This window comes from Thermobia domestica, chromosome 16, assembly GCF_964235325.1.
Source record: "Thermobia domestica chromosome 16, izTheDome1.hap1.1, whole genome shotgun sequence".
Taxonomy (NCBI): Eukaryota; Metazoa; Arthropoda; class Insecta; order Zygentoma; family Lepismatidae; genus Thermobia; species Thermobia domestica.
The window spans coordinates 18553864-18580871 of NC_137469.1; the positions used below are offsets into that span (position 1 = coordinate 18553864).

Here is a 27008-nt window from a genome sequence, read left to right on the forward strand (position 1 = left end):
TCTGCAACGGAAATGTGAGCGTGACTTATGCCCAAGCAAGTTCTGTTGTAATCGAACAGCGTGTGAATAATCTAGAAAATTGATCTTAAAATTCACAACGTGTTATGTATGCATTTCACCACAAAAACAAAATGAAAATTATTCAGTATAATTCATCACATAAACTGCACACTTCATTTATTATAATCCTTTACCTAGCCCAACACACGTAATATTTATATAAGAACAGGATGAGGCTTCGGGCCCAAAATTATAATTAAATTGCACGTGTAACTTTAGTCCTGAAGAAGCTATGATATGGTTTCAGCTATTAACAAATTCAGTGGCGTACGCAGAAGTTTGTTAAGAAGCAGGGTCGCTCGAAGAAATTTTTTTTAGGGGGGCATCTCCATAGTTGCTATATTATATCTGGTATTTCTGGTATTTCATATATGTGGTTTGCTATATTACGTACACATTTTCGTGATCAGGGGGGCCGGACGTCACCCTGCCCCCCTTTGGGCGCCCATGTCAAGAGGGGTTCAAGCTCTCAAGTTCATATAATATCAGGTGTTTGTATCATATGGTAATATAGTAAATGTCTATCTTTTTGCATAATGTCTACCTCAAGAAGAGATTAAAACCCTGAATTTCCTGTGCGTACGCCACTGAACAAGTTCGCTACCATCAAAAAATCTTAGTTTTTTTTTATATATATAAATTTGTATTGCGCAATACAGACATTTTTATTCTTTTAACTTACTTTTGTTGTGCATAATAAGGACAAGCTTAATCATTTACCTATCGTGCCATGGGCTAACTTAGTATTAGATCCTTCATTTATATAACACTAGCTGAAATACCCATTCTTCGTATGGGGGCTATATTTGGAAGTCAACGCCTTTGGGAGTACCACCATTCATCTCAGCGACCGTGAAAACTATGGATTTGACACTAATATTCGTCATTTTGGATTATTTTTACATGTCTCGGTAACTCCTCCCCCGCAGACGAACCCCGGCCCGCAAACAATGGTACCGTAGCTGAATTTGAAAGATTGGCCATTGTGGATTATTTTTACATGACTCGGTATCCTCCCCGGTGACCCTCAGAACGCAGCCGAATGGGGTGAATTTGGAAATTAATGCGGTGGGAGCTTCACCATTGACCTCAGCGACCGCGAAAACTATGAATTCGACACTAATATCGGCCATTTTCTACTACTTTCACATGTCCCGGTAAACGTCCCCCTGAGACCACCCCTGGTTCGAAATTTAAAAAAAAAATGGTAACTCGGTCCACTCGTCTGGTCCCGAGGCCGCACACAGACAAACACAAATAAACACTTTATTTTATTTGTATTCGATAGTCATTGTTAATCATTAGATTTATTGACATGTCGGAAAAGTCAGGAGCCATTCATTCTAGTAACAGATGGCACTAGTGTAGTTTTGGAAGTATCGGAGTATTTTGTATCTATGTAATTGTGTAATTTGACAGCTGACTGTTGTAGCTAAAATATATGTATAGGCCTATATAGGCCTATATATTGTTGCGTTCTGGAGATTTCACAAAAAGTTGAAAATGGTGACCAACTTGTGCATTTTCACCAACAGTTTACTATTTTATTTCCGTCAAGTGAAGAACATGTGTCAGGTTTGTGAATAGTTGCGTATAAGTTTCCCATCTGCTCGTACGCACATTCGGAGTCAACACGCTGCAATATTTCCCCATCAATGTTGTAAATTTCCTCTGTTAGGGCAAGCTTTAAGTCGACTAATGTGCTGAATTCAATATTTTGGATATTAGGAAATCTCACGGAGAATAGTCCCAGATGGATAGGTCAGCCGACCGAGAAGACCAGAGTATGTCACGAAACCGGAGAATGACATATCCTAGAAAATGTTGACAACAACAGTCATAGAGGCTAGAGATGTGTGTGCCGTGGCTCCGTCTTGTTGGAAACATAATTCTTGTTAATCATACACTGACCAAGTTGTGGTTGAACAAAATTCTTCACCATTGAGGTATAATAAAGTGACATCTTTCAGTTTAAGGTTCCTTAGATTATGCCCTTTAAATTAAGGGAGACTGAGGTTTAAGGCAAGTGAATGATAATGGAAGAATCGGTGGAATGAGAGTGTGGGAGAGAACGGAGCACCTGAGAAAACCCATGGACACGATGTTGTCTATCACAAACTTACTTGGGTAGGGATCGAACCAGAAAACCCACGCGCCACAGGTTAGCGCTCTACCACTGAGCCAAATGATTCGTACCCACCCTATAGCTCAGATTTAGATTACTACTGTCTCGAGTCGTAAAATTAAAATTATATCAAATAAAGTCTTCTTAAGTTTAACACACTATCGTTATGTCCTTCAGGTAATGAAGAAGATGCTTGATAAATGGAAGTGAATCATGCTCGAAGAAAGGACGAAAATATGAAGGAAGCGAAAATCACAAGAAAACTCAGGGACACTAGGAATTCGCACAGACATGTAGCTTATCGTAATGTATCGCAAACGAATTGAGATCGAGACGATACTAGACAATATCTATCTCGTCTCGAACAGTCCAACTCGAGGCAAGACAAAAATGCAGTTTCGAGACAAGACGAGGCGAAACAACCTCAGGATTCGTCTCATTTCCTGTGCATCCCTAATGGACACGATCTTGTTCACCACAGAGTCTCCCGACCTGTATGGAACTAGGAATTCCTTGCACCAGAAGTGGACGTTCTACTACCGTTCCATACATTATTTAAAAAAAAGTTAATTCAACGATAGAATAAACCGATGTAGAAAATTAACCTATAATGAAACTGCTTTGGAGTTCATTTATTAAATTTAGCGTACCTTTTCAGCATCGAGACTATATGAGACATGGACCTACATTATAAGGCGAAATCTGAACTACCGTAATGTGTTTAATGCTCTCTCACCGAGAATCGAAACGAAGACCATATACATAGAAGGCACGCGTGCTGCCCACTAGACCTGTGGGATAGGGTTAGTAAACTTGCTATTTCATTGAATACTTTAGAAATGAGATATGCGTTCAATCATACCTTAAGTCCAAAATTTCAGCAGATAATCAGCTCACTGAACCAGACTTAATTAATATCATTATCATCATCATCATCATAGGTATTCTGCCATTATTGGCAGGTCACTTGCCACAGCTGAGAAATTTCCATGCCCCACGATCTTCTGCTAGCCTCTACGTCTTCACGTTATGATTTTTCTATTTTGATATCGTCCATTAATTGTAGTCTCATTCGCCCCCTCCCACTCATTCTGTTTCTCGCTTAACAGAGCTGATTCTCTCCATTCTTCTCCACACCCACATTTCAATAGCTTCGAGTCGTTTTTCATCATTTTTGCGTAACGTCTATGTTTCTGACCCATACAGTACAATACTTCATACGAAGCATTTTATGACTCGTTTTCTCGACTCTTTATTTAGAGACTCAACTTTGTCAACTTACTTTATAAAGAGAAGAACAAAATTGTGGGACTCCCCTTGTCCCTTAATCCTCATTATTACGGCTTGGATACTATCATATATCGAAACATTTGCAATTCTTTTTGAAACACCCTGTAACATAAAAGAAACTAAGTACTGTATATATATATATAGATATGAAAAGTATGATGCTTACGTTTCACTGTCTGCAAGAATGAAATATGCAAAAACGAGAAAGTCACGACGAAGCTGCGTTACGTAACGTTTCTTTCTGCATTTCCGACTTTTTTTTTTTTTTTGTTAATACTATGGGACTAATTAGATTTGACTTATTTTCAACTTTTGTTCTCCTACAAAAAAAGTGTTAAGTACAATCTCTTTCCTTCTTTTTCTGTTTGGATTATATAGGCGTCTGAATCTTCAATTTCAAAACAAGACAGTAATATGGTGTCTTCAAAAGTAAAAGGTCAACCGGCCTTTGTGTTCCAAATCCATGTCATGTCACCACAAGAACTATGCTGACACATACGCACATATAATATAAGAAGTCCTGACTGACTGATGAACGCGTAGGCCAAATTGCTTATTCTAGAATTTTCAAATTTTGGACAGTGCCCTACGCAATTTGCTGCCCTGAACAACGTCACCACTTGCCGTCCCCTTCTTTCTCCAGAAAGAAAAAATCTTAAAAGCTACGATTTTAAATATGCAATCCCATCATGGACAACGAAGGGGAGGGAAAAGCACTCGCACCCAGAAAGGTCTGAACACTAAAAATACCATCTGGTTATGTCTATTTTTTGTATTTAAATAATTAATTTTGTATTTAAATAATCTATTGTGGTAATGAAACATAAAGCAAACACACCTGCAGAAGAAAAATGGTAATCCTTTTTATATAATTCAATAACGAGCTTCAATCTCAATATGTCAGTTTGCAATACCAGTGCAACTAGCTCTGTTATTTTTATTTCTTGATTTTCCTTGTACATCTGCTGATTTTTTTTTTTTTTTTTAGATCTTGTTTCTACCTTCAATGATAAGGAACTTATTTGTGACGAAGACAAGACTAGTTTTCATATCAAAACTGTGATAACTAACTAAATGGAACAGGTGTTTGCTACTGTTCGAGAATTCAATTCTTGTATTTGATATCAATGAAGCAATTCACGCTGGGATTTGTTTGATCATTTGCTTACCACTGTCCATATGATCTTAAACTGATGTGACCTAAACATGATTTGTGAATGTAGTGTTCAAATAGGTCAGCTTAGTAAATTTAACTACCATCATTATGAAGTCTGTTTCCAACAAGAAATATTTATTTTTGAATAATATAGTTAGATTTTGCCGCCCCTCGAAATTTGCCGCCCCGTGCATATGCACGTGTTGCACTGTGACTTAACGTACCACTAAGGACGGATTTTGGGGGGACTTTTGGGGGGGGGGTAAAAGATGAAGAGGAGTTTGCAAATATATTGTAATAAGATATTCATATCTCGGAATCATTTTAGATAGTGTTTCCAACTGGTGTATCATGCAGTCTCATAAGATGTGCCGCAAGATTTTAAAAGTTAAAAGTTATGAACTATTTGAGGAATCAACTTGAAGTGAAATGAAATGAAATGAAATCTGAGTTTTACGCCCCACGGTTATGCCGGTTAGGCTAAAGGGGACGGTGATGATTAGTAATGAATGAAATGGTGGAATGAAGAAAGTGGGAGGAAACGGGAGAACCCCGAGAAAACCCACGCATACGGTGTTTGTACACCACAAAGTTCACTTGGCGAGGACTGGAACCCGAAACCCTAAGCATCAGAGGTGAACGCTCTACCACTGAGCCACCGCGTCAACTTGAAGTGAATTACCCCTCGTAATTCCACCACACAAAGAGCAAGACTTTATGCTCGAAAAGGCCCTATTTGACGACCAGTTCTGGAGGTTGGTGACTGCACAACCACTGTTTTTGCCCATTTGGATTTCGAAAAAAAAAAAAAAACTAATTTTTCGTCGGATGTAACAATCTGTTCCAGCAAACGCACTCCACCCAGATTTTTCAACAGTTGTTGGCACACATCCACTCTTCTCTGAGCGTTAGCTTGGATCATCTTAAGTGGCACAATGCAGCAGCTTTTGATGGTTTTTCCCGAGTTTTTGGAGATTACGGACAACAGAGATTGGAATATGCAAATTGGTTTGACAATCGTGATGTGCTGGTAGATAGATTCTCCTCAATCGTGTCGTATGAAGTCAGAATCTGTTATCCTTGAGTGGCCGGACCTTAGCTGATCTTTGCCATTTTTACAACCTGCACGAAATTTTTGGAACCAACGAGTTGCTGTGCTGTGGTTCACTGCACCTTACCTTTAGCATGAAAAATGTTTTGGGTTGTTGGCGCAGTGTCATACCGGAGTTCAAACTCACATAGAGTAACAGTTCACGTATCAGACGTTGTTGAGCACTCATCGTCACTGTCACTAAACACTGACTGAAGGCACTGACGAAGTGGTGGCCTCTATGTTAAATAGTTTGCTTGCCACACTACTTTTTGGATCAGTTTGATCTTGTACTTAAGGTCGATCATAGCGTATACATGAGCGCACTGTTTGGGTAATAGAAATATTGCAAGACTTATGATGAATCCTTGTATTAGTTACCATGATAATATTCATATATGCCATTCCGTATAGTATATGTGCAAAAGTTTAATATACTAAAGTTTTCGTTTAGACGTAAAAAACCTTATTTAACAATATCCAACATTTTCAATATTCTTCTACTCCCACTTTAAGCTTCTATCATATCTTTTGCAACATTCCATATAAGATTTTTCCCCCTCAAATAATGTCCTAGACAGTTATTTTCCTTCAGTTTTTCACTGTCAACAGTACTCTTCCAAACTTCAGAAAAAATAAAGAAAGGAAGAAAAGAAAAGAAACAAGGAAAAAACTTCCTCAATTAGTTTTTCATTCAGCCAGATAATTTTCATTATTATTCTTCATAACCACATTTGAAATGCGGTTACATTAGTTTCTAATAGCTTACACACTTCACGTAACTTGATGACTCTCTATCTCTTAAATTTAGCGATCAATAGAAATATTATTTTATTCTTTCTAAAAGCTTTTTCGCCACTCCTGGTCTCCTACCCTTGCTTTTATTTCCCTTTCACATTTAAAATATTTTAATAATTATTAAGGAGTGGTACTTGTGGCAAAATAAAACATAAAAGAAATGCCAGGAAAAATGGCAAAATAAATTTTACAAATGGGATTAAAAGCTCGTAGTTTATTTCCCCCGAAAATAATATATTTATTGTATAAATATATCTCACATATTTACCAGGGTTGCCCACAAGGGGGGGGGCTATGACGCAAACTGCGTCATTGAAATATTTGGGGGGGGGTTAAAATCTATATAAATATGTTTGAGGGGGGTGTAAATATTAATCGAAAAGGTTATTTTTTCACTGAAGAACACCTATGGATAGACAATTGCGGGGGGTGCGTCATGGACATGGGGGGGGGGCACCACTGTATTTACCAAAAAAAAAACTAAGTATGAAAGTGTCAGTAATCAGAATACATCAGACATCAATACGAATAGGTGGGGGACAGTGGTTCAGTGGTAGAGTGCTTACCTTTGGTATGTGGGATCCCTGGTTCAATCCCCGGTCAAATAAGTTTGTGTTGAACATAAGGGAATTACCGTTTTCCTCCCATATTATCATTCCACCAATCCTTCCATGATCATTCACTTGTCTTAATCATGGGCCGCGGTGGCTCAGTGGTAGAGTGTTCACCTTTGGTGCATGGGGTCCCTGGTTCAATCCCAGCTCGCACCAAATTAACTCTGTGGTGGACCAACACCGTGCTCGTGGGTTTTCTTGTTGTTCTGTCGTTTCCTCCCATCTTTCATTCCACCATTTCATTCATTTCTCATCATCACCGTCACCTTTAGCCTAACAAGCATTTCATTGAAATATTTCATTTTTTTAAACCTTACGTCTTAGGCTATTCGAGAAAGCGTTACTCCCTGTAGCGAACGCGGCCAAAGTGGCTATTCACTAATTTTACTTTCACCAGATGTGTAAATCACACTGTGAGCAAGTCAGGGTTTCCAGGTTTTCTTGCCAGGGTCCAGGTGTGTAATAGCAGAGTTCGAATACTCTGCACAAACCATCTTCCAAGCAGCTGTTTCTTGCTACAATCCCTTTGCCTGGCAACACGTCTTTCCTTTTTTTCCCTTCCTTTTCAAATCTTTTAAACAGCAGGCGGTCTATTGTTCCGACCCGCACCAAATACGCTCGAGCTCACGTTTTCGGGGCGATTTTATTGTTTTCGCGTTTATGATTAGCCAACTACATTTAAATACATGGTCAGCGTATTCCAAGAGTACGCATGAGCAATAAATACGCCTTGCGATCACCTCAAATAGCCGGGTACTAATCCTCCGCCTCCAATAGGTCAACGGGCATAATTGTGGGACGTTAAACTGAAAGATTTCATTTCATTTCATATCATATCATATCAATAGAAAGGAAAGAAATTTTCAAATCGTAGAAATATTTGTATCATAAACACAAAACTGCAGAGAAAATATGTTAATGAATACCCTGAAAAAAAAAAAAAACTACACTCATGTACACTCAGTGTACTGTATATGAGGTAAACTCTGCCCTGGCATACAACGAAGTAATCATGCTTATACTACACATATGTAATTGACTTCTGATTACTCAGTATCAGAACAGTTTCTTGAGGTTGTCCATACCTTACACAAGCTGCATCATCTGTCTGTTAAGATGCGTTTGAGGCGAGAAAAAGATCGTTTAACGTTCTACCAATGTGAAAGGAGCATATTTGAAGTACTCCACAACCTTGACGATTTACAGCAATATGTATTTGGTATTCACCGTGCTTTCTTTATATTTGGTTGGTCAACAATGATTCATCTTCTCTCACTGGCTATCTCCATTCCACGGTAACCGCGAACAACATATATTTCCCATCGACAGTGAACAAAACTTTATAAGTCAGCCTACATTAGCATATAATATGGCCAATGATTACAACAAATGACATTTGTTCATAATTTCTTGTAAAAATAAAAATGGCTAACTATGGCATTTTGGCACAATTACCGGTATTTTATAATAATAAACTTACAATATTAAGACAATATATTAATGAGCGCCAATATTCGAAAACAAGCACTTTTTAGTTAGCAAATAGTAGTAATTTTTTCACTAATCTTGCAACATTTTTAAATATTGGCCAATTTTGAAAGTGGCCTTCAAGGCACGCCACCCACTGCAATGTTGCCACGTTTTAAGTATTTGTATTGGTATAATTTTCAATATTGAAGACTAATTACCTTATCCAATAAATTTGGATATAATATTTAAAAGTACGTGTGGACAAAGCATTCAATACTCACGAGAAGTTCTGACGGTTTGTTTTCAGCTTAAAAGGGAGAGCGAGAATTTTCAGATTGAAAATTTATCAATATCTGGTATGATCAATTAAGAAGCATTTTGATCCATTTAACTCTGCATCAAGCGTACCTTTTATTGTAACCAAAAAAAATGCTGGTACGATTCCATATTCCGAAACGAATACTGAGTCTCTAGGTTGTAACATCAACGTAAAAACAGACACGGTAAATAACAGTGATAGCTTATCAGCGACGGATAATAACACTGACATTCTATCACCAACAGGCAATATCAGCGACAGACAATAACAGGAACATTCTGTCAGGTAGGAAGAATAAAAATGACAGCTTATCAGTGACTGGCAATAACGGTGACAACCTATCAACGAAAGACAATATCGGCGACAGGTAATAACAGTGACAGGGAAGAAGAGCGTTATCGTATCAGTGACGGGCATTAATTAGCGACAGTTTATCAAGAACAGGCAAGAACAGCGACAGATATTAACAGGAACATTCTGTCAGCAACGAGGCAATCATCGACAGACAATAACAGAGACATTCTGTCAGATAGGAAGAATAACAACGATAGCTTATCAGTGACGGGCTATAACTGCGACAACCTATCAACGAAAGACAATATCGACGATAGGTAATAACAGTGACAGGAAAGAAGAGCGATATCGTATCAGTGATGGGCATTAATTAACTACAGTTTTTCAAGACGAGGCAATCACGACAAGCAATAACAGGGACATCCTGTCAGATAGGAAGAATAACCACGACACCTTATTGGTGACGGGCAATAACTGCGATATCAACGAAAGTCAATATCGACGATAGGTAATAACAGTGACAGGAAAGAAGAGCGATATCGTATCAGTGACGGGCATTAATTAGCGACAGTTTTTCAAGAACAGGCAATAACAGCGACAGATAATAACAGGAACATTCTATCAGCAACGAGGCAATCATCGACAGACAATAACAGGGACATCCTGTCAAATAGGAAGAATAACCACGACAACTTATTGGTGACGGGCAATAACTGCGACAACCTATCAACGAAAGACAATAGCGACGACAGGCAATAACAGTGTGATATCGTATCAGTGGCAGGCACTAATAGCGACAGTTTATCAGAAACAGGTAATAACAACGAAAGCTTCTCAGGAATATGTTATAACAGCGACAGCATGTCAATGATTCACTAATTCAATTGTGGGCTTTTTCCTAGTATTTTTTTCCTTCTGTCATTTTCACTATAGCCAATAGCATGTTTCCTCTATGTCTTATAATGTGTCCAACCACCCTATCTTCTTCTTTCTTTTTCTTTACAGAATAGTTTTTAGTATACTTCTTCCTCTTCTACCATTTCCAAAATTTTCAGTTGATATTTAATCAATTTACCCAATTTTCAACATACTTCTTTAGCATTAAACATTATTTGATCTTACTGAAATGTGGCTGGCATACATTTTTGCTGAAACTTTACAGTCAGTCATCCATTATCGGATGAAGCATATATTGGTCACGGATAATTAGGAACATTACTCCTTTCCCGTGTTCTACGATAATTTTGTAAGAACTCTCTGAATTTCGTGGTAGTCAATATGGCTTTCTTTATGACCAAAACTTTATGGTTTGGTGCTCGCTCAAATCGTACAGAGTGGAAGCAGATGGTTTCATCCCAGCTTTAAAATAGAAAAGTTCAACAGTAACTTTACAAAAAGTTACCCAACTTTCATGATGCATGGCACATACTTTGTTTGATACTTAAGACTTGTGTTACACACAACGTAAGATTTGGACTAGTTTCGTCTCATAAAATCGGTGTTTTGAACGTATTATCTCGTCTCGAATACTTCATCACTTTCTGTTGGAAGAGCTCTATCTCGTCTTGCGTCTCGACAAGAAAATTCTGTCTCACCTCGTCTCGTAGAAAACACTACTTAAGACTTGTGAACTACATGAGGCTGAAATCAATCTGGCTTACTTAAAAAATTAAATCTGTTTTACGTCCCACGATTATGCCATGTGGGCTAAAAGAGACGGTGATGATGAGAAAAGAATGAAATGGTGGAATGAAGAAAGTGGGAGGAAACGGGAGAACCCGAGTACACATAAGCATACGGCGTTTGTCCACCACAAAGCCCACTTGGCGCGAGCTGGAATCAAACCAAGGACCCCAAGCAGCAAAGGTGAATGTTCTACCACGGATCTATCGTGGTCACTATGGCTTACTTCCATTTTTTTAAAAGTGTTTAACGCTGAGCGTATTGGAACGTAACAAATTTTTTATGGAATGAGTTCGTTCTTTTCTGAAGTTTTCAGGAGCTCAACACAACAGGAGGGAAATACATTCATTTCTTTAAACAAAATATTAAGCATTCTTTTTCTTTTTCTTTTCTTTTTTTAATTTTACAATGTGAAATTACAACAGACTTCTAAACCAATGCAATTCAATACTCAAGCTTGAGGTAGTACATCTATAAATCCGGTTGCAATAGTAATATCATCAAAGATAGACCCTGTTCATTGAATGCTAAATTCATACCAAAAAAGCCATTGCTCGCTATCTCTCACTGCTTTTGTTCTGAAGCGATAAAGGTTGGAACTTGAAATTGTTAATCTTAACCACTTCCGGTTTGAAAAAATGAAATGAAATTTTTGAGTTTTACGTCCCACGATTATACCGGCTAGGCTAAAAGGAGACAGTGATAATAAGCAAGAATGAAATTATGGGATGAAGAAAGTGGGAGGAAACGGGAGAACCCCCGAGGAAACCCACGCATACGGTGTTTGTTCACTACAAAGTTTACTTGGCGGGAGCAGGGTTTGAACCCGGGACCCCATGCAACAGAGGTGAACGCTCTACCACTGAGCCACCGCGGCCCCTCACTTTCGGTTTGAATAGAGGATTAAGAGAGAATATAGAATATATTCTTGGGACGCTGAATCGAGTTTGTTTCTCGATATTTCTTACAGTTTTTGCACTATTGATACCAAAATTAAAACCGGAAATAGTAGTACATTTCAAACACTTTTAGTTCCAGTGAAGTATTGTGAATTATGATGCAATGTTGCCTTGAAATTCTGAATCGATTTTAGAAGATCGCTTGTCGCTATCTATTACCATTTTTGTTCTACGGCGACATTTGTTGAAACCGGAAATGCTTAATTTGAACCACTTCCTGTTCGAATAGAGGCTTAAAGGAGGAGGAAGTGGAACGTATTCCAGGATGTTGAATCGATTACAAAAACCCGCATCTCGATATCTCAGACCATTTTTGTTCTGTGGAAATCAGTATTGCAACCCAAAGTAGATTTGAGTCACTTCCGGTAATGATAAATTTGAACCACTTCAGGTTTCCTTGCAGCAGACATCAGTTCGATTTCCGGTGGATGCCTATGTGATTCGCATCCCACTGTAAGCTTTATCAAGTCCGTGGGTGTGATATCCCCACCTCAATGTTGAAGAGCAGTACCATACATAAAAAAGGGGTTACTTATAGTTTTAACTTCTCTTCAACAAAGCATGAAAAACTACATAAGGCTATACGAAAATCCTGAAGCAATATGATCTTAAGAGTTTGAATTACCCCCTTGATTAAGTCATCTATACGGCACTGCTGAAGATTAACGCTAACTTCGAAAATAGTAATCAACCGATCTTTTTAAACCTTTAATATTCAGATGGACATACGTTTAATTATATAGGCCAAAATGCTACCATACAGAGTGAAATGATACTAAGGAACCGGCACGAATATAGAGCTTCATCAGGTAAACCTGATGGAGACAGTGGCGGCGATTGGACTTTAAAAGTGGGGGCAAGACATGATCTGGATATTTGTATATCATTGTTAGTTTTCCTGGTTGTTTCTAACACTTTGTTTGACGAGAGATTATATAACTAATAGGATATTATCTTTTTTACTTAAAATACTGTAAATCGTATTTCATATTTTATTAAGTAAATTGATAAGAGCAACGCTAGTAGTCCTTTGTACTCTTAAACAACGAAGATGTAAGAAGAAATTTGATTCCTTTCACATGAACATCTTAAAATTCTGTTTGGAAAATTGTGTGATCAGATTATTTAATAACAAATTTGCAAAACTAATAAATAGAAAGGATGATATTAATCATAGCAATGAATAATGAAGCTTGTTTTGTAGAAGTTACATTGAATCTGGGGATTAATGAACAACTTATAGTTTTAATTCCATACTTGTCATTAAATGTATGTTATTCCTCTTAGAAAATGAAAGACAGTAAATACTACAAGCATATGCTACAACATTTAAAGAAATACGCAATTGCAGTATTAATTGCTTTGAATTGCAATTAAAACCGCAATTCATATAGCTTTCTTAACTCTATGGGAAGACAAATAACCAATACGTTCTCACGCAACGGCAAATATCATATGGCACCATTTTTTTCTATGAACCAGTAACGCACACAAAAACTTTCCATTTCCAAATGAAACTATATACATTAAGGGGTCACCTAAAAAAAGTAGGGGGCAAATACTCCCTTTGGCCCCCTAATCGGCGTCCCTGAATGGAGGAGAAACATTCCTTCCTTGTATTTTACTCTCATTGTCATTGAACTTAAAGTAACAGATGAAAGGAAATGTCCATTCCAACTATCCAATATTTAATTTTTTCGGTTGTTTCCATAACAGTATCCTGGTCCATAAAATTTAGTTTATTACCCTTAAGTTGGGAACTTTCTCTGCGGAAGCTAATGGGTGTCGTTAAAAATTTTGTTTGTTTTCTTTTACCTCCTTCCTACAAATGCAAGGAAGATCGTTAAATTATATGCGCAGTTTCTTGTGAGGTTCTCTTCTCTGATTATGGTCTTTTTTTCAACTATTTGACCAGTGCAGGAAATTACAAGAACTTTTTTTTCTTTATCTTGCAATGGTGCATTAAATATTCACATCTAAGTCTTATATGTTTTACGTATAAAATATACCACTAATTTAATTTTATTGAATTTCGAATAAGAATAATAAAGTTAAATATAATGCTGGATTTACAATTTGATTGCATTTCTTTTATCTTTAAGGTTTAGGATTAGAAATTAGATTTCTGGGCTTTCGGCATCTATGGCCATGTTAGCCCGTCACCAGGATTAGGATTAGGAATTAAATTTCTGGGCTTTCGGCATCTATGGCCATGTTAGCTCGTCACTAGGATTAGGACTAGGAATTAGATTTCTGGGCTTTCGGCATCTTTGGCCATGTTAGCCCGTCACCAGGATTAGGATTAGGAATTAGATGTCTGGGCTTTCGGCATCTATGGCCATGTTAGCCCGTCACTAGGATTAGGATTAAGAATTAGGTTTCTGGGCTTTCGGCATCTTTGGCCATGTTAGCCCGTCACTAGGATTAGGATTAGGAATTAGATTTCTGGGCTTTCGGCATCTATGACCATATTAGCCCGTCACTAGGATTAGGATTAGACATTAGATTTCTGGGCTTTCGGCATATATGGCCATGTTAGCCCGTCACTAGGATTAGGATTAAGAATTAGATTTCTGGGCTTTCGGCATCTATGGCCATGTTAGCCCGTCACGTATGAAGGATGATGTCCCTTGGCTATCATACTATCATAGGAAAGGGAAGGAAGAAAGAATTGACTGAGTTTGAGTTTAACGTACCGTTCAGCAGCGAGGCTATATGAGACGACACCTGCTGATTAACTTGGAATCCAAACCACATAAGCTTCCGCCGAAAATCGAACCTGGATCTCCCACGTCAAAGGTGCAAATGTCAGGAAGAAAGGACTGGGGAAGGTAGGAAGCGGCCTGGGACCTAAATGTTAGGTATCATCCCGGCATTTGCCTGGTGTGAATGAGGAAAATCCAAGAAAATCTCAATCAGGATGGCTGGCCTGAAAAAGCTTTTACACTTTCTTCCTAACGGGAATCAAACCCAGTACTGTCTTTTTCTTCTTTATTTTGCCCTCCTATACTAGTGACTTTACACCTTTACTTTGAGTTCCAAATTCCTTCATTCAACCATGGTTGTTCTCTACACACATAAATATTTTAATTCTCCCATTATTACAATCATACATTTGATCAGTGAATATCCATTTCTTCTATCACTTGGCGTATCTGTTCGCAAATTCTATCCTAACAATAATGCTGTAATAAAACAATTCGTCACCATACTGATGCAATACGGTATATATTAAGGATTTCAAATCATTTCTATAGCATAAGGTTGGAATAGTTAAGAATAAGTAAGAACAAGAACTCTATCTTAAAACATATGATCTAGGAGGTACTTCATGAAAATTATCTAATTTGAATAGAATTTACCATGCGATTTGTTTAAAACTTATGAATGTGAATGTATTTTTCAAGACAAAAATACTGCAAAATATGGATGCGTTAAAATATCAAATGAAACTTTCGATAAAGTGGATACATTCAAATATCTAGGATCAATATTAACAGAACAAGACCATATTTACGAAGAAGTTAAGTGTCGACTGAAAGCAAGGAATTTGTGTTATTATTCAGTACAAAATCTTTTGTCGTCGCGAATTGTGTCGAAGAGTTTGAAACTTAAAATATATAAAACGATAATCATGCTTGTTGTGCTGTATGGTTACGAAATGCTCGCTTACTCTAAGAGAAGAACGCAGACTGAAAGTATTGGAGAACAAGATCCTAAGATGAATATTCTGACCTAAGAGGAACTGGGATGGTGAATAGCGGAAACTTCATAACAAGGAACTACATAATTTATACCATTTACCAGACATTGTTAGGGTCATCAACCGTAGGAGTTTCAGGTGTGCAGGTCATGTAGCTAGAATGGAAGAAAGTAGGAACGCTTTCAAAGTTTTAACTGGAAGTCCAATCGGAAAACGACCATTAGGAAGACCTAGACGCAGATGGGAGGATAATATTAAGATGGACGTAGCAGAAATAAGAATAAAAAGTAGAAACTAGATTCAATTGGCTAAGGACAGAAGCCAATGGCGAGCTTTTGTGAATGCGGCATTGAAGCTCTGGGTTCCATGGGCTATAGAATTAGTTTGTTATATTATATATTGATGCAACACGGTGTATATTTTCTTTAAGGGTTTCAGATCATTTCTATTGCATAGTGTTGGAATAGTTAAGAAAAAGAATGTAAATGAAACCCTTCTTAAAACACATGTTCTAGGATGAATTTCGTGAAAATTATCTGATTTCCATAGAATTTGACATGCGCTTTGTTTGGGACTTATGAATTATTTCTTTAAACGTTATGTTTAAGAGATGACATCCCTCGGCAAGCACATTATCCGGGGAAGAAGGAAGGAAGAAAGCGGCCTGGGATCTGTATGTTAGATACCAACCCGGCGTTTGCCTGGTGTGAATGTGGTAAACCCAGGAAAATCCTCACTCAGTATGGCTGGCTTGACAAAGTTGTTATATTTTCGACCGAGTTTCCCTACCAGGAACCGGACCCTTGACAGAAAAAAGATTTCAAAGTGTTAATTAATAATTCCTGTCGTATTAATTCAATCAACGGCTGAAAATAGTTCAATGCTATAATAAAATTATCAAAATTACAAGTAAATAAATAAATAAATTACAATAAAATTGCTTTTAATTAGAAAGTAATAAGCTGTACATACCACTCGAAGTAACCGGTCAAATTAGATGTTGTTACGAATCCTGTAATATAGAAAAATAATGTTCTATAAGTTCTCATGTCCCAGTATATCTTAAATAAAAACTTCACTGACTACAACGATAACTTTGTACTTTGAAATTCGTTTAGGTTTAGTGCACAACGGACATTAAATTTTACTGATCTTATCACAAGCAAAATCAAATGACGAATAATCCGCTAGAATAATAGACATTACTTTGAAAGCAACTTAAAAAGATTAAATAACTTCTTTGCTTGTATGAGGAAAAATATCGTAGTTATATCATTATTTTATTAGTAATAACTTTAAAAAAAACGTGCAATAAATTACATGTTACAAATAGCTATGGGTAACACCATTTTCTTTTTAGTACTCGAAGAAACCCTTTGGGAAGAAAATGCATGGTTTTTATTTTCTCTTACGCAAAACCAACAGCGATCTATCTATAATGCTTTCATAACGGAACTCTTTGTGTTACATATATAGTAATGTGGTTACACATGTTTTTCACGGAAAGATTTTAGTGTAATATTTTTGATCTTATGATACATTGCATATAACTAATAACAGTGTTTAATCATCTGTACAGAGGCAGGCAAAAGAAAACCAGGAAAACTTAAAAACAAAAAAAGCATAATAGAATTTGCTTTATTATGATGACGTAGTGGAATTTATAGGATTGTAATGTTAGTTTGTACGCGCTAAGTTCCTCTACACAATAACTTTTGAAGGAAAACAAATTTTTGAATTGTTTCTTGCATTAAATAGCCGGGGGACCATCTCGGCCAAGTTCATTAATGGAGACAATTCATTAAGATCTTCACGGGTAACGGTGGTTATCTATATCCCGTTTAAAATTCATAATAATCCCTAGCTACTATGCAACCTGCACAGTAACAAAGAAGTGGTGGTTGCATATGATACAAGGATAAATACCTTTTCTTATTGCAATTATTTCGACCGAGATCGTTAATGGAGTCAATCCGTTAACATCTTCACTGGTAACGGTGGCTATCTATATCCCGTTTAAAACCCATAACATTCCCTAGCTGCTATGCAACCTGCACATTAGCAAAGAGTGTTGGTTGCCTATAATACAAGGATAAGTACCACAGATAAGCGCTCTACCACTGAGCCACCGTGCTGCTTGAAGGTAATACTAATACAAATGCTTGAAACGTTGAAGTAGGTCTGTCTTGAAAGTCACTTTCAATGTAGACCAATATTTAAAAATGTAATAGGATTAAGCCTGACGAGCAAACAAAATAGTCTTTCAGTTTGGTATGTAAATGTTCATATTTTATCCCATTTAAGTAGAATGAATATCTAATTATTATACGGTCTAAGTTTAGGTATACATACTTAGAATCATAATACATGCTCTTTTTTCATCGGCATTTTTACTCTTATTCACTTACACAGGGGTGCCCACAAGGGGGGACTATGACGCAAACTGCGTCATTGAAATATTTGGGGGTTTAAAAACTATAAAAATATGTTTGAGGACGTGTAAAAATTAATCGAAAAGATTTTTTTTTTCATGGAAGAACACCTATGGATAGACAATTGCGGGGGGGTGCGTCATGGACATAAGAGGGGGTGGGCACCACTGACTTACACAGTGTTTCTTATGGACGAACTTTTATTCCTGGGTGCAGATTCACTTTAGAGTGGCTTACCCATTATGGATACAAATATGAAATGAAATGTTTCGTTTTGCTTCCCATAGTTATGCCATGTGGGCTAAAGGAGACGGTGATGATGTGAAATGAATGAAACAGTGAAATGAAGAAAGTGAGAGAAAAACAGGAGAACCCCGAGAAAACCCACGCACAAACATTCAAAAACAGTGTGGTGAGTTGTAACATAACTAAGTGCAAAAACACTAACGAACTTAGGCTAGGTAGACACTAAAAGCGAGAAGGCTATTTAAATCACTAAGGGCAAAAATGCAGCAAGGGTTCCGCGTGGAACATAATTGGAGTTGGAGGGCGCATTAGCGAGATGGGTATGTTCATAAATAAGAATATGAGAAAACACTTCATATCGCATAAACAAAAACATGCCTTAACATGTTGTACACCTTTGTGACATTTAAACTAACATTTACTACAATACTAACTTACGTTGTCGTGCAGAAGAATTTTCATCACTCCTTTCTCTAACAATATTGACTTTCGTGGCTAAGCGGTTAGCGTACGCGTCTTTGGCATACCCGGTTTCGTTGCCGGGTAGGAGCTTATGTAGTTCGTATTCCGCGTTAATCAGTAGGTCCCGTCTCATATAGCCTCGCTGCAAAAATTTACCAAGAAGAAATGAATAATTTGCTTGTTTGTGTGCTTGATAATATATAAGAAGAGCGAAAGTTGTGTTTATTTTCTTACATAAACGGTTCTAAACATGGAACTATTTGACAAGCGGAGGGAACTACTTGGCGCAAGATTACTTCATGGTAGGATTATGGGAATGTAATTAGCATTTGTTTTGTAAACATGACTGGTGATAACCAGGAAAATCTATCAAAAGTAAGTAAGAGTCATGGCTTAATAAGTCTAAAAATAAATTGTTGAAAATGCGGTAAGTAAATACCTGTAATGAAACGTGGAGAAAGTTATACTTGTCAATGTAACGGTAACAACCAATATGGCGGCAAGGTTCTAGAACAAAGATTCCCCATCCCATTTATTCCGAAGTTGGACGTCCGCTTTCGCCACGTTTTTCGCTGTCATCTCCTTTCCACATTTTCTGCAATTTGTTATTAGGTTTATTAATCCGTGCTCTTCACAAACTTTTAAAAGATTTTGCTCGTTATCAACGTATTGCTTCACAAATGTTAAAACTGTTAGTTCACAGCCCTTGTGCATCCGCCATGTTGATAACATAAATGCTCGTTACTTTCCCACAATGCAACTCTTCGGTTACCTTGCGCCAAGTAGTTCCCTGCGCTCGCCGTTTAGTTCCATGTTTATGACCGCTTATACATAACAAATAAACAGATTTTTCGAGTATTCTTAAGCACACAAACGATCAACTTATCCATATCTTCCCTGTAAATTTTCAAAATTTTGCTGGAAACGGACATCCAACTTTGGAACTTAACCCTTTAGTTGTAATAAAGCCAGAAAACAACGTGCCCTGCGGGGCTCTAAACCGCTGTCACTCGCTAAGGCTTGCTCGGCAATACTATGTGAATTAAATATTAAACTTTGGTACTCAAAGGAACCAATTACTGTATTACGCTCTTAGCCAAAAACTAGGCGATCAATTTCGGAATAAATGCCCCGCCATCTCCTATGACACTTTCAGGACAAGATAACGGTATGCAGTTACTAACAACTAGGAGTACATTAGAAGGAGTCAGACACATTTTGGACACCTTTGGGAAACTTTCATCGTTACATACCATGTCTTAATACACTGACCACTCCACTTCACAGCACTTTATCATGGCTTTCTTATGAAATATTACATGTTACAGAGAATACTTTGTATTTCGTATGTTTACCTTTTTATATATGTGAGAGGTAAGAGTCTAATATATTTAGAATACTTATACATTGGTCTTTCAAAATAACATTAACATATTTCTTCTGTAAATTTTACAAATTTATATATACTTAGACTGAGACAGTACCGAACTATATCATATTACTATAAATAACAATGTGTAGAGTTCGGTTACATGAAATTTTAAGGAGAAAGTTTATAGCGACATGTCGGAAATTAGGACTATACCTATTTAGAACGACATTTCTATTTATCATAACTACGCGATAACTACTACTGAAAACCTTGAGTTCTGCTAAGGCCTATATTTAGCAGAAGGGGTCCAGCTCTCTTCTCTAAAAAAAATGTTACAATTTTGGTAATTTCTGTTCACATTAGGTTAGTTTAGGGTAGGTTATGTTAATTTAGGTAAGTTTAAGTTAGGTTCGGTTAGTTTATGTTAGGTTAGTTTATGTTATATTAGAGTATGGGTCCAGCATACTTTTCCAAAGAATGATAGAATTTCGCTTATTTCTACTAATATTAGGTTGATTTAGGTTAGTTCAGGTTAGCTTAGGTTACTTTCGGTTAGGTTACGTTAGATTTGGCTACGTTCTGTTACGTCTAAGTACTTGCATCATTCATTTCTCCTGTAAATTTTCTGTTTTTTAAGTGCTTCTGGACCCCTTGTACTAAACATACTCCTTTGCTAATATAATTAATTAAAATTATGTGTAGAACTTTATTATATGCGATTATTCAAAGCAGATTACCTAAGTCGCGACACGTGGGGAATAATGCCATGGTGTAGATTCTTTTCGACGTAACTCTTCTTTTTCTTCTGGTGTTCAATGCTTCAAGATTGGGTAAGTGGTATTCACGGAGATGGCAAAGCTTCCTAGTAAAGAACCTACCAATAATTTTTAACATGTAAAGATGCCGCATGTGCATCAAATACACATAATAATAATAATAATAATAATAATAGCAATAAACCTAAATGGTATTTGAATTGTAAACAAATAACTGCTATAAAATAAATCATGTAAATTAATTTGTAATGAGTCATAATCATAATTTATGATCCACTACAACTGATATGCCTGATTGAAGTTCCGGTTCATCTCGGTCCATTTTAAGCCTTGCTCATGCTGTAAGGGGATGCTGTATTCTCTACATTTGAAAGTATATTGTCTCGTCCATCACAGTTGCATTATTACTGTTGTAGAGGCCTCCAAAATGGGAATGTTTATGATACTCTAGTGTTTTTAGTTTGCAACATTGGTTACAATTTTCAGTATTTTTTTAATTTCTCATTACATGGAGATTTGAAATTCGACGTATTGGTATTTCAAAAAATGTATGTTATGGTGTCAAACGCTATTAATCTAGATCTTAGAGTTAGCCAGACTGATTTCTCTGACGACATTTCCTTCGTACAAAATTTTAAAACTCTCTTTGGTAGTCAAGAAAAATAGTCCATCCATATACGAGGCCTGTCTAAAAAGTATCCGACCTTAATTTTTTCCACGCAAAGTAGTGATTCTCAGGCGGTGCCACCGTGCACGGTGGAAGGAGGAACCTTAATGCGCATGCTTGAATTTTTTCACCGCGTTCGCGTGTGCCAGTCGTGAGCTGGTGGTCGCGAAGTGAGGTGCTGTTGGTAGTGTTTGTCGGATTTAGTGTTTCTCGCAAGATGACTGAACGAATTGAGCAAAGATACTGCATCAAATTCTGTCAAACGCTGGGTGATTCTCAAAGCCAAACAATTCGTAAGATTCAGCAGGTGTTTGGAGAAGATGCGATGGGTGTAACACAAATTAAACAATGGTTCAACTGATTCAAAGATGGCCGCACATCAGTCGAGAGTGAGCAGCGTAGCGGCAGGCCCCAAACTGCTCGGAATGCAGCTGTTGTTGAGCGGGTGCGAAATTTGGTGATGGCAGATCGCCGTTTGACAGTGCGGGAGATTGCAGAAGATGTTGGAGTGAGTAAAGATTCTGCACATGCAATTTTGCGTGACGATTTGAACATGAAACGAGTGGCTGCTAAATTTGTACCCAAGTGGTTGTCTCAGGAACAAAAAGACACCCGTTTTGACGTTCCACAGGACCTTCTGGACACCACCAACACTGATCCTGGGTATCTGAATTCCGTGATAACTGGAGATGAGTCATAGGTGTACGGGTACGACCCAGAAACAAAACAACAATCGTCTCAATGGAAGCATCCCGATTCTCCAAGGCCGAAGAAAGCGCGGCAGGTGCGAAGCAAAATCAAGGTGTTGCTGACTGTTTTCTTCGATGCCCGTGGAATTGTGCATCACGAGTGTGCATCACCGGAAGGACAAACAGTGACAAAGGAGTACTATCAAGATATTCTCAGGCGAATCCGTGACGCAGTCCGGCGCAAAAGACCAGACATGTGGACAGCGAAGAACTGGCACGTCCATCATGACAACGCCCCAGCACATTCATCCCAATTGATCCACACGTTCTTAGCCAAACATGGAATTACAACCGTTCGCCAACCTCCCTGCTCTCCAGACCTGGCTCCTCGTGACTTCTGGTTGTTTCCAAAATTGAAGACGCCTCTGAAGGAATCCCGTTTTCAGAGTAGAGAAGACATAATGCGGAACACGACGACGGAGCTGAACAACATTCCAAAAGAAGACTTCCAGCGGTGTTTCCAGCAGTGGAAGGATCGGTGGGCTAAGTGTGTGGAAGCACAAGGGGCCTACTTTGAAGGGGATTAGGGTCCCAAATCTGTCAGGTATTCGCAACTATTTTTCTGGCCAAAGGTCGGATACTTTTTAGACATCCCTCGTATATGCATTATATCAAGTAAAATCGCCCTTCTTGTTAAAAATATCGGGTCGAAGGCGTTAAAGATATCCATGAATATCGCATTAGACCTACCTATAAGGGAAACAAGTTTAGTTTTATGAATATGGTGCCCAGTGGCGTATTTAGGGGGGGTCCGGGCTTAAGCTCCCCCTCGAAATCTTACTTACCATAGAAAATTATATGAAATATCTTGCAGAATTTTCACATTTTCAGGCAAAGCCCTCCCTCCAAAAGTTAGCAAAGCCCTCCCCCGAAACAAAATCGTAAATACGCCACTGATGGTGCCGATTAAATATTGACTTATGTGATCGCAACGCATCTTTGCTATCAATTTAAGACAAACAACGGAGCCGATTAAATATTATTCTTACGAACCTTTATGATCACAGTGTCTCGCAAAATTTTTCTCTTCGTTTACGACATGTTTGCGATTTTACTTTGTGTGGAATTAACATACCTATGCTAGTCAAATCCCAAATGAAAGCTTGTGATTTTGTACAATTTTGATTGCATAAGCTTTATGAAGGAAGGGTTAGATATCTACAGGCTGTAGATATATGCTAATGCGAGATTTGTGATACACTTTTATCTTACCCTGTATATATTCAAGAAAATAATTGCTACTTAATATTGCATGATTATACTCGTAATAATGTATTTTTATATTATCATTATTTCGATCGTATGAAGGTAAACTACTTTTGATAATGTGCCGGTTTCGTTCTACGTCGTTTTGATTGTACGCCTTTTTAGTCCTATGCCACTTCGATCCTACGGATGTAACCCGCCCTAACCACGTCCGTCTGTGAAAAGTAGCATTGTAATTTCCAAATTTGACAATTTTTAATTTCATTTAAACTTATTCCTGGTCCCCTGGATCCTAAGACCACAGAGCATTTCTACATGCTTCGTAAATTTGGCTGTTTGGGTCATTATGCCAAGCACCAGTTACAGTTAGTTGTCCACTGAAACGTGATGAGAAGGTTGAGGCAAGTTCGTGGTGCGAAAGAGTTGTAAGAAAAGCCATAAATCGAGCAACAGTCTCACGCATTTCTTCGATGGTTGGTAATGGAAACTTTTTGTTAAAGACGAGTACATTGAGATGTTTGCAAAAGAAATGACGTTTAACTTCACTGAAGAGGGTTCAGAGTCCTTTATACGGAAAGCAGATAAAGAATAGAATGGAATGTTGAAGGAGAAAAAAAGTGAAGTAGCTATTGATGGTGATGACCTATGCCAGCGCCAATACTCTCCTAAGTGCATTAGCTTAAACACTTACCTAGCCAATAAAAAAGTTTCCTTACCGTACCCAGTTCACTGTCTGCGAATTTTGTTAACAGCTTCCGAAAAGATTTTTTTTTTTTTTTTCTGGTGGAAGATACAACACGCAGCAGAAGTGAAGACAAAAAAAATTATTAATTGGTACGATTTTGATGGTTCTAACTCCGATAACCGTTTTCCCGGGAATGCATTGTGGTTAAGTTTCAAATGACTGAATGTATATTTACAGTGTTTAAAAAAAAACACTGACAAGGCTTGGGAGGTGATTCCTTACACCAAGATAGGACGAAAAGTATAGACCAACCTAGGTGCACAAATGCTTTCTTTTCGGAGTTATAGGCTGCCGAAAACATGAAAAAATGAACTTTAAAGGTCCATAGCTCCAAAACTATGGGACCTGCCCTATCCAAATATCCAAGTTTCAGAATGTTGCGATACTTCTGCAACAATTTTTATAGAGGTAGATGGTGTCTACTTCGAATTATATGCCCGTAACCAAACTGCCTCTATAAAAATTGTTGCGGAAGTATCGCAAGATTCTACAATATGGATATTTGGATAGGGCACATATTAGTTCCTAAATAAAGTCTTGGCCCGACTATGGCCCAATGACGTTTCATTTGTACCATCCTAATAGCTAATACCGCTAATTTTACAGTAATTATGTGATATCTTCAAATAGATAAAAGATAATCGAAAAGTGGATCAAGACCTCCCTAGACGATGTTATTTTGCATGAGGTACTGTTATCACGAGTCACCTAGTAGCTTTCCGTTTGCAGTTATTTAGAAACGCGAAAATAAATGCCAATTTTCTAAATGACTGGAAATTGAAAGCAGATAAATGAGTCATGATAACGGTATCTCACGCAGAATAATATTGTCTAGGGAGGTCTTGTTCCACTTTTCGATTATCTTTTATCTATTTGAAGATATCACATAATTACTGTAAAATTAGCGATATTTTTATTTCGCAGTGATGAGGCCTCTTAATAGGGTATAGCCTACATATATTATAATATTTCACGTAGTGCCAAGGGCATTTTGAAATACTATATTAGTTTTTGGAGTGGATGGGTAATGCTTGACGTTCTTTCGCAGTACAATGTGTTTCTGGTTGGGTCCAAAGAAAAGATAGGCTAAGCACTACGTACTCCTATCAGCACTTCCGGCATCATTTGCTCATGTGGTTCGGATTCCACGTTAATCAGTACTTCCCGTCTCGTATAGCCTCGCTGCTGAAAGGGATGTCAAACTCAAAATCAACTCAACTCTGGCTTCATTTGCTTCCGTCAGGTTCCAAAGAAAGCATAGGTCAAGCATTATGTTTTTATATAAGCACATCCGCATTATTTGTTTCGATGGGTTCCAATAATAAAGGTTGGGTAAAGTACTAAGTACTTCCAGCATGATTCGTTTCAGGTATGTTCCAAAGAAAGGTTGATTCAAGCAGTACGCACTTCTATAAGTAGTTTCGGCATCATTTGTTTCCGGTAGGGAAAAAGGTTGGGTCAGTCATTACGAGGTGTGATCTAAAAGTACGGTGAATCATTTTATTAGACACAAAAACGTTTCATTTGTTAAGCTTACATGGGTCAGTCATTACGAGGTGTGATCTAAAAGTACGGTGAATCATTTTATTAGACACAATGACGTTTCATTTGTTAAGCTTACATGGGTCAGTCATTACGAGGTGTGATCTAAAAGTACGGTGAATCATTTTATTAGACACAAGGACGTTTCATTTGTTAAGGTTACATGCGTCAGTCATTACGAGATGTGATCTAAAAGTACGGTGAATCATTTTATTAGACACAAGGACGTTTCATTTGTTAAGCTTACATGGGTCAGTCATTACGAGGTGTGATCTAAAAGTACGATGAATCATTTTATTAGACACAAGGACGTTTCATTTGTTAAGCTTACATGGGTCAGTCATTACGAGGTGTGATCTAAAAGTACGGTGAATCATTTTATTAGAAACAAAATAATAAGCTTACATGGATCAGTCATTACGAGGTGTGATCTAAAAGTACGGTGAATCATTTTATTAGAAACAAAATAATAAGCTTACAGCTCACAGATGACGAGAAGAACCCTAGCAGAAGTAGTGTGACGTAGATATGGGCTCGCACACTTTTCGCATGGGGGTTTCAAATGACACCACGGAATAGCACACAGATAGCTAACCGGAGTAGCAGACGACATCTAAGTATAGACCACCCCTCAAAAACCGAAAATGGACTTGACCGTGTCGTTGACCTTTCCCCGCTACCCCTCTTTTAGGGTTCTTCTCGTCATCTGTGAGCTGTACATGGGTCAGTCATTAGGAGGTGTGATCTAAAAGTACGGTGAATCATTTTATTAGAAACAAAATAATAAGCTTACATGGGTCAGTCAAAAGTACGGTGAATCATTTTATTAGAAATAAAATAATAAGCTTACATGGGTCAGTCATTACGAGGTGTGATCTAAAAGTACGGGGATTCGTTTTATTAGAAACAAAATAATAAGCTTACATGGAATTTGATTTAATCTCCTTTAAAGTACTGCCCTTGGCTAGTACTTATCACAACGCTGAATCCATGACTGGAAGCATTTCTGGAAGACTTATTTTGGAAGGGCTTTCAGCTGCTCTGTCGTGGCCCTCTTAATTTCAGGAATAGTGTCAAAACGTTTTTTCTTTAAGGAAGGTTTAATTTTTGTGGAAAGATCCAGAAGTCGTATGGTACTAAATCTGGTGAGTAAGACGGGAACACTTTTTCCGGCCAAAAACTCGCGGATCAAAAGCAATGTGTGGCACAGCGCGTTTTCGTATTGAAGAAGGAAGTCATTTGCCCATTTA

At 37.7% G+C, this 27008-nt stretch overlaps 1 protein-coding gene across 4 annotated transcripts in view; it reads right to left on the reverse strand.

The window, feature by feature from the left end:
• Nucleotides 1-27008, reverse strand: part of LOC145672938 (very long chain fatty acid elongase AAEL008004-like) — a 312483-nt gene that overhangs the window by 107988 nt on the left and 177487 nt on the right. For 2 of the 4 annotated variants that reach the window (XM_081742164.1, XM_081742165.1), the window contains one exon: nucleotides 16534-16573. The exons of 1 other annotated variant lie outside the window; for it this stretch is intronic. The gene's annotated coding sequence lies outside the window, so the exon portion shown is untranslated. Of the gene's footprint in view, nucleotides 1-16533; nucleotides 16574-20810; nucleotides 20866-27008 lie in introns of those variants that run through there. One more of the 4 variants, XM_081742166.1, reaches the window with a different exon arrangement.